Source organism: Anastrepha obliqua, unplaced genomic scaffold (genome assembly GCF_027943255.1).
Source record: "Anastrepha obliqua isolate idAnaObli1 unplaced genomic scaffold, idAnaObli1_1.0 ptg000145l, whole genome shotgun sequence".
Taxonomy (NCBI): domain Eukaryota; kingdom Metazoa; phylum Arthropoda; class Insecta; order Diptera; family Tephritidae; genus Anastrepha; species Anastrepha obliqua.
The window spans coordinates 10,328-19,347 of NW_026562240.1; the positions used below are offsets into that span (position 1 = coordinate 10,328).

A 9,020-nucleotide genomic window follows, 5' to 3' on the forward strand; every position below is an offset into this window, starting at 1 on the left:
GTTGCTTTAAATCATGAACTGGCCTTCCGGCAAGATGCGTTTTCATAGTTCCCCACACGTTTTGAATGGGATTGGTGTCTGCGGACTGGGAAGACCAGTCCAATACTGCGGCGCCATTTTCTTGCCTTGTTGTTCCTCAATGTGTTTCTCTGAGAGCAGTGGTTTTGATAATGTGGGACAGTAGGATATGTTCGCCTCCTTCAGTCGACGTTCGATGGTGTTGATACTCACATCTATTCCCTTTTTAGTCAGAATTAGGCGTGCTTGGGGTAGTCACAAAGAGAGGTCCCGCTTAAAAAGTTGGACGATCACCTTATCCTGCTTTTTTGTCGTCACTCGCTTCAAGCCGCGCTCGGAAAAGTCATCAAAATTTGTATATACCTTATACCGCTGATTCCATATCACAACAAACTTTTTTGTTTTTTTATTACTTTTGCAGATAATTTCGGCCCTTTCGTATGCGTGCATAAAAATACCGCCTCAAAACGCTTCGCGTACTTCTCACTCATTTTTGTTTGGTTGCGTTTACGGGAAAGTTCCGAACGACACTAACCTGAGTTAGTACTGGCATCGTAGCCCTTGAGTGGGACTATTACGCAGCACAAAGCAGCACGAAATATACCTTGAAGTTACAAGAATAAAAAAAGGTTACTTTTTTGACACAGACTGTAAATGGCAACACTCTTATACTTTCAATATTCTTGAAGCCATTGACTGGTTGTGCTTTACTTTTTTTTTTGATATTGCATACGAGAAATCCTCTGCGCTGCTCAAAGCCATTATTTTAATTTTTCACTCACTATTAATATTTGCTATTTTTCAATTTGAATCACTCTTTGCCACTTCGAAACTTTTTTTATAATGCGTGAGTTGCGAAGTCAATGAATTCTATTTTAAAATAAGGCAAAGGAAGACACAATGGATTGCCATTCAAATAGAGAACAAAAATAAATAAGGAAACAACATACTTGTATATTAGATAAAGAAGAGAACTGGCAAAGCGTTTCGGTGATGCATTTTCAATTCATATTTTGCTACAATAAATGCGGACGTTTGCTGATCTGCGCTTGCATTGTAAATAAAATATAAAAATTTTATGTAATGCTTTTAATAGTCTTTTAAGTTTTTTCATTGCAAATCTGAATGACGCTAATGTAGCTTGTGCGATATTTATGGGCTATTCGTATTAAGCGAAAGCAAAAACACATACATATGCACTCGTATGCATGTTTGGCAAAGGCAACGCCAATTTGCATTTAATTAAAAGTATTTATTGGACAGTCTCAACGGGAAATTTAAATATGAATTAATGGCAAATCGTTCATTGGGCGTTCAATTACATTTTTGATTTTTTTTTTTATAAAATTTAATTCAATTTAATTGACAGTTAATAATATTGTAATTCTGCACAATTGCGTTTTATATCTAATTATTTAAATTGTTTGTGAAAAATAATTTGTATGAGGTGGCTCAAAATTATTTACTATGCTGGAAGATTTTTTGCAAATGGCATCGCACGGCAATCATATTTGACATTTGTGAATTAAACAGCTGCAGTGTACAAACGGACAAGCAATGGAGCGCGTAAAGGTTAACACTAAACCTACCGATACTTTATGTTTTCCTATTCCTACCAAAGTGGGTCAAATAACTCGTCTTTAAGGGGACAGATACCTGTAAAATTTCGAAAAAGAAATTTTTTTCATAAAATGTTAATACAAGGTAACCTTGCGATGTTTTTTGGCTGTAAAAAAAAAAATGAAACACTTTAATTCTTCTTGTGGATTATTTTTATTTGGTCTTTTAATTTTTTTTACATCAAGTCGAGAATATGATGTCATGTAAATGGCCGCCGCCACAGTTGATTGCCATTTGAGCCCTTTTTATGGCATTTTCCATCACTTTGGGCAAAACTTCCGGCGATAGGTCCTCACATTCTTGACGGATATTGTCTTTAAGAGCTGCAAGAGTCTGAGGCTTGTTGACATAAACCCGCGACTTCAAAAAGCCCCACAAAAAGAAGTCTGGAGCGGTCAAATCAGGCGATCTTGCTGGCCAGTGCAAATCGCCAAAACGGGAGATTAGGCGCCCGGGAAATGCATCCTTCAGCATATCGGTTGTGGCACGTGCAAGTGTATGCCGTTGCACCGTCCTGTTGGAACCACATGTTTTCCAATCCCAATTCATCAAGTTGCGGCAAAAAGAACTCGTTGATCATTGCTCTGTAGCGCTCACCATTCACAGTAACCGTTTGGCCCGCGACGTCTTCGAAAAAAAAGGTCCGATGACTCCTCCAGCGAAAACAGCACACCATACAGTGACTTTGAGCGGGTGTAATGGCTCTTCGTGGGTTATACGCGGATTTTCAGTGCTCCAGAAGCGTAAATTTTGCTTATTTACGTACCCGCTAAGATGGAAATGGGCCTCACCAGTCATGATTATTTTTGATGAAAAATCATCTTCCTCTTGGTGGTGATTAAGGATGGCTTGAGCGTATGTTAGACGCGATTGGCGGTCAGCAGCTAACAGCTGATGCACCGTCTGGACTTTGTACGGAAACATCTTCAAATCTTGTACCAAAATTCGCTGTAAAGACCGTCGACTGATACCCATTTGCGTGGCACGTCGTCTGGTCGATGTCGACGGCGCTTCCATGACATCCTCGGCTACAGCAGCAATATTCTCTGCAGAACGACTACTCCGGGGTCTGCCACGCCTGGCAGCATCTCGTGTTGTGCCAGTCTCTTCGAGGCGAGCGGCTAAACGTCGCAGTGTTTCACCAGTAGGCGTTGGACGACGAGGAAATCCGCGACGAAATTCACGTTGTGCCAAAGTCACCGACCGATTATTGGTCAAATAAATAGTCAGCAATATTCCGCGTTCTGGAGCAGTGTAGCGTAACATTGTTTATTAACGTGTATTTCGCATGTGTTTACTACGCAAATGTCAAAACAGAACTGACATTAGGGGCCAATCGCAAAATTTATAGCATTTTCTGATAGGAGGATTACTTTAGCGCCACCTATTACCTCACTTATAGTAGTGACGTCCGGAAGCGCATTAAGCGGCTATACAATCTTCGAAAAAAGCCGTGTACCTCTTTCGATTAAAATCTTTGACATATATTTTTTTAAATTTAATTTTAACTTCTTTCCTTTTTTTCCTTTTTACTCCTCTCGGGAGCATAAGGCCTCGACAAAACTTGTCTTGCGTTTACTTCGTTAATCTATTTGATTTCTGACAGGGTAGGTGATTAGCGTGCCGCTACTGGTCCAAAGTGGTGGAAATGTCCACCTGTCGTTGCTGCTTGGAGCGCCATCTGTATTTCATACTTTTCTGGCAAGAGGATCGCACAGATAGTTGAGGACTTCGCTAAATTTTGGTTTGTCTGTGCTATTACCGCGATTGCCCGTTTCCTCTTGCTGACGCCACTGATGCAATGTGTAACTGTTGGTTTTAGCTTGTTTTAGCAGCCACAATGTGCGGAAGTAAGGATAGAAAGCATAAGTTTTTGGGTGAAGGAATGAATTTTTATTTTTTTTTGTAGAAACAGAAAACTAGGTAAATATGGAAAAGTCCGAGGACCGTGATTTACGTGGAATTCGATCGTACAACTTCAAGGATGGCTGGTTTTCAATAAAAATATAATTAGCTCGTTCTTTAACAGAAACATGTTTTATATGGAAGAAAATGCATAATACCAACAAGAACAAAAAAAAAAAAATCCAAAATCAGCGCGATTTTTAAGGCGCTTTAAAGCTGCACCTTCATGTCCTAAAATTCAATGGACTATAAAACTGCATACCCAAAAGTGTTTTCTGATTAAAATTTCAGATTTTTTGAATTTTCTGATGAAAAATTATGCTTAAAAATTCTGATGAAAATTTCATAAGTTTTTTTTGGAATTCCGTCAAAGATTGAAGTTTTAGTTTATATGGCTGAAATTTTGTTAAAATTTAATCATAAAATTAAATCTCAAAACTTATAATTATGAATTTTTTTTCAATTCTTACAAAGTTAAGAAGTAAATTAAAAAGTTTGGAATTTTATTTCATAAAACTTTTATTAAAGAAGGAACCATGAAATTAAATTAAAGAAATCAAATGCAAAATTTTATTATTATAAATTATTCTGAATTTCCTACAAAGTATGAAATTTTAATTCATAAAGTTTTTATTAGTGAATAGACGATATTTTTATTGAAAATTATGAAGTGAAAGTCTCTGCGTTGCAAGCAGCATAAATCATCATAAAGGGACAAGAGCCATAAGGGTTAAACGCGCTAACGCAATCTGCATTTACCATAATAACTAGATGCAAAATGGCACGGAAAGTTGCTCATCCAACATCCTTTCATGTTGATATGCTAAAAATAATTGCAATTCTAACTTTCAAATAAGACAACGGGAGCTATACCAAAGAGGAGGCCAAACACAGTTAAAGTTAAAGCTTCTATGGAAAAGCCCTGGAATAATAGAGTGAATTTAATATTCCTTTCAACTCATTAGTTGACAAGTACTTCGATGAATTCAAGCAGTTTATAAACACCTTTCTGTTGCGCACATACATAAACATCTATGTATATTAGGGTGGTCCAAAAAAAAATTTGTATGCTGCCGCCCCCCAAAATAGTACAGAATGAAAAATAAAAAGACCCGTATTTTTTTTTTTTAATCAGACCATATTTAATGGTGCCGCCGGGGCTTTGAAATATCCCATGTATTTTGCATGGGGAAAAAATACTTTTTCGTAGATTTCATGTAAAAACCTGGAAAATGAATATATTTTAACCGGATACCTCAGTTTCTCTTCATAATTGGTCAGGGAATAACAACCAATTATGAAATAATTAATTTTTTTTGTATTAACTATTTTCATAAAAGTAATATAAAATATTGTTTTTCGATTTTTTCTTAGATTTTCGTTTTATGGGGGCTTTTTGGGGTTCTATAAAAAATAGTTAATACAAAAAAATTAATTATTTCATAATTGGTTGTTATTCCCTGACCAATTATGAAGAGAAACTGAGGTATCCGGTTAAAATATATTCATTTTCCAGGTTTTTACATGAAATCTACGAAAAAGTATTTTTTTCCCATGCAAAATACATGGGATATTTCAAAGCCCCGGCGGCACCATTAAATATGGTCTGATTAAAAAAAAAAAAAAATACGGGTCTTTTTATTTTTCATTCTTTACCATTATGGGGGGCGGCAGCATAAAAATTTTAATATAAATTTTTTCCCATGCATTTTTGGACCACCCTAATGTATATATACATATAAATACAAAGTCCATTCAAACTTGGCAAGCCTATACTTCGTTTATTACTTCCATTAATACCAAAGTACGCAATCCACTAAAAACTTGACCAAGCCGCGTGTGTACGAGTATATCCAAAATATTGTAGGCAGCTGCTTCCTTTTAAGTTAGGCTGACCTTCTGTTACTTTGCAACTTATCTGTTTGCCAGAAGTATGATGAATTTTGGTGGACAATTTTTCCCACAACCTCCTCTAACAACTGACGTGAGTGATGATTATATTTGATTAATTATTAAAAATTGATTGAAAGCAATGAAAACAATATTTGTACTACTTTGCGCCTAACTCTTACCTGAAAGCAGCTTTTGTGTAACAGTTTAACGAGAAAATAGTTTCGTAAGTCTTATGAAACACTTGGCCGGTGGAAGGTAGGAGATTTCCTTATAGCTAAAAGTTGCTATGCAAAACTTTCACAAATTTCTTACAGATTAATTACAAATGTAGGCAGCAAAGTAATTAAATTGTGATTGGCCAACAAACAGTTTAAGGCGGGTTATCAGTCTGAATTTCTTGGAAGTTAAGTAATAGTTGGTTGTTGAGTTGCTGGTGTTGTGTGTTGAGTGTTTGCTGGTGTTGGATTTCAGCCGCTCCCGGTAGGGAAAACTTGAAGTAGAGTCAAGATTACTGAGGAATATCAAAGTTTGCACGATGTATAGTATTTAGAATTCTTCTTTTTTTGCTGCTGTAGCACAAGCAGGAATAACGTAGTGGATAATGCTGACCATTATCGGTGTAATTAGCAATATCGGACAATTTGAGTAAACCCACATCGGCGACGGCGCGGCTTAATAGTCCAGCAACATGCGTAGGAATGCGTGGATTCAAAGTTTCCCGCTCATTCATTTTATTGATTACTTGCTTGAAAATTTCCAGCATCATATTGGATTTGATATTGCATTGCTTGAGCACTACGGATAGGAAAGCGAGTATACGGTCCAAATACTTGTCCTCTGCCTTTTTAAGCACATTCATCATAATACTAATGCAAACATCTTTCATGCATTTTTCAGGCACTTTCAGATCCATGAAATCTTCTACTAGCGCATTAAATTGCTTGCTATAAGAGGTATCATTGACATTGGAGCTGGCCACACCACTGTCATTGTGATCGTCCTCCGGGATTGTTACATCCTCTTTCTCTTCAGATTCATAGAAGAACTTATCCTTAACGAATGCATTTGTTTTTTTTCAAAATCTCTTCTTTGTTGAAAGCTTTATCATTTTTCTGTTTATTTGTTACAGCACCGGTAGCTTTTTCCACAGATCCTTACTTAGTGACTAGCTGTTGCGGATCAACAGACGTCGAGCTGCGTTTATCTGCAGTATCTGTTACGCTTAACAATTCCAAATTGTTTTCGGCAACGCCAGCCGCCTTAATACCTCTTTCTTCACTCACCGTGTTCGATGCACCGAATTTTGGAGAAGAAGAAGTTGTCTTCAGACCTCTATCAATGACTAAGCCTTAATTGGCCGGTTGAGAACTTTTTTCACTATCGTACTCTGCAGAAGGTGTCGATGAAGGACGAGCTGGATTTTTTATATGTGAAGTGGGTGTACCAAGAAGCGGGTATTGCGCATTAGATAGCTGATCTTTGTTTTGACCACCACTACGGTTAAAGTCTCCTCTAGCGAAATTACTGCCGCCACTGTTTGGTGGTGTAGATGTTGGCAACATCGTTGGCAGTTTATGGTTTTGTGAAGCCGCTTTAAAGAGAAGCGAGTTTGCCGAAGGTCGCATCTGGAGATTCTCGACTGGCTCTTGATTTGTGGACATTAATTTCCGTTTGAACCTTGGCGCTAATTCTTTGCTATTCAACAGCGGATTGCCACCGCCACTAATATATGGTGATGAGCTAGATGAATCAGCATCACGTCCCATATTATGGGCATTGCGGCCACTACCGCGTCCCTCTTCACGATTTCCACCGGGATCACCATTTTGGTTGTTGTGCTTATTGTAATTATTGCCATCTCGTCCACCCTGATTACGGCCACGACCATTGTAGGGTCGATTTGAGTTGCGGGTACCAAAAGGTAAAACGATAGGCGATGCTCCTGTAACACTCAAGCTGCTAAACATATCGTTGAAACCCGGCTGAAGATTTATGTGGAAGCGATTCATCCAGCTATCACCGTCGCGATCGTTGTTGCGCATTTCGCGATTCCTTTGTGCGAACGGCGTGCGAATATTTGTATCATCGTCAGTGCGAATCTGCTTGATGGGCACGGGTCCCTCAGTGGTTGCCACTTTACGTATCTAATTCTTTTCACGTAATTCGATGACATCCTTCAGCATGAAGCGTATCCGTGGCGGATAGTCAATCGATTTTGATCGGCGTTCCAAAGTATCGAAGTACTGTTTCATCAGCTCTTTGTCCTGTTCTGAATCCAAGTTCTTACCGCAAGTCTTGAGCAACTCTGCCAAGCACTCCATGTCCTCGCACATTTCTTGCGCCATGGCAGAGCGTTTCTTCTTCTTATCGAGCAACTCCATGATGCACTGATGCAACACAGTCTTCGACAACATGTCCAATTTGTGGAGTTCACCGATGAATGGAATGACATTACCCAGCATACGCTGCATGACCATGTGCCGGCGCTCTTTTTCATCGGTGCCATTTTCACTAACATTGACTTGCGACTGTGGTCAATGTACATTGTTAAATTGATTATTATTATCGCCGTCGGCGTTGTCGCGTTTTAAGCGATCATTGAATTTATCACGGCAAATAGCGTTCAGTAGACATAGAAAAGTGCACGAACTATTTAGATCCTTTTCGAAAGATGGGTCCTCATCTGATAGACGCTTGCACAACTGTGCATACATAGACGAGTACTTAGGGTCAATTAGGGCTGTATCAAAAATCAACAATATAACACCGTTCAAAATGAGAATTGAGTTTAGATCGAGCTTCAACAATTCATCGCTAAGTTCTTGAAATTTTTCTGGAATCAATTTGTTGAGAATACCACGAACCTTTCTGAAGTCGGCATCATTCTTTTCACTCTGAGTAAGTCCATGCTGTGGACGTAAAGAGAGTGGTACCCAACGACCCGCAGTTGGTGGTGGTGGTGTGGGAGATGGTGTTGGATGTTGTGCGCCGATTGCAGCACCAGCCGAGTTTGGCGATATGCCACGCGACGACGATGAAACTGAATTTACGGAAGATGGTGTTGATGAGTGTACTCCTGGTACTGGTCCGGTTCCTGTTTGTTGCAGATGATCCTAGTCCATTTCCGCCTCGTATTGGTGGGGTGCGGTTGTTATAGGCTCTACCGCCTTCAGCGGCAGCCGGTGCGCGTTCCTAACGATCCTCTCCCAGATGGTATGTTACTGTTGCCGTTACCTTGCTCAGAAGCTTTATAACGCCCTTTATTACCTCATTCTAGACTATTTGTATTATTGCCTGCGTTGTAACGTGAACGTGGTGTGTCGTCGTAACCACGATAATTATTGCTGCAGCCGTAATCTTTCCGATGATTTGATCTTACGCTTACATTTCCACCATTATAACCGTTACGTGGTCCATAACTTGCTTGAATAATTGATGTTGTTCCAAGTGTTTGATGCGGTACCATATGACCTTTGTTGTCCAATCCCGTTTTCGTAACGACAATTTTGAGAATTTTTCTAGGTATGCAGCTTAATATATGTAATTTTAGTCCTGAGTGCAAGTTTCTTGTGACTACAAAATAC

General features: G+C 38.9%; 1 pseudogene; it reads right to left on the bottom strand.

The window, feature by feature from the left end:
- Window positions 1–5,944: 5,944 nt before the first annotated feature.
- LOC129252075 (eukaryotic translation initiation factor 4 gamma 2-like) lies at window positions 5,945–8,527 on the bottom strand (annotated as a pseudogene).
- Between the last annotated feature and the right edge of the window lie 493 nt (window positions 8,528–9,020).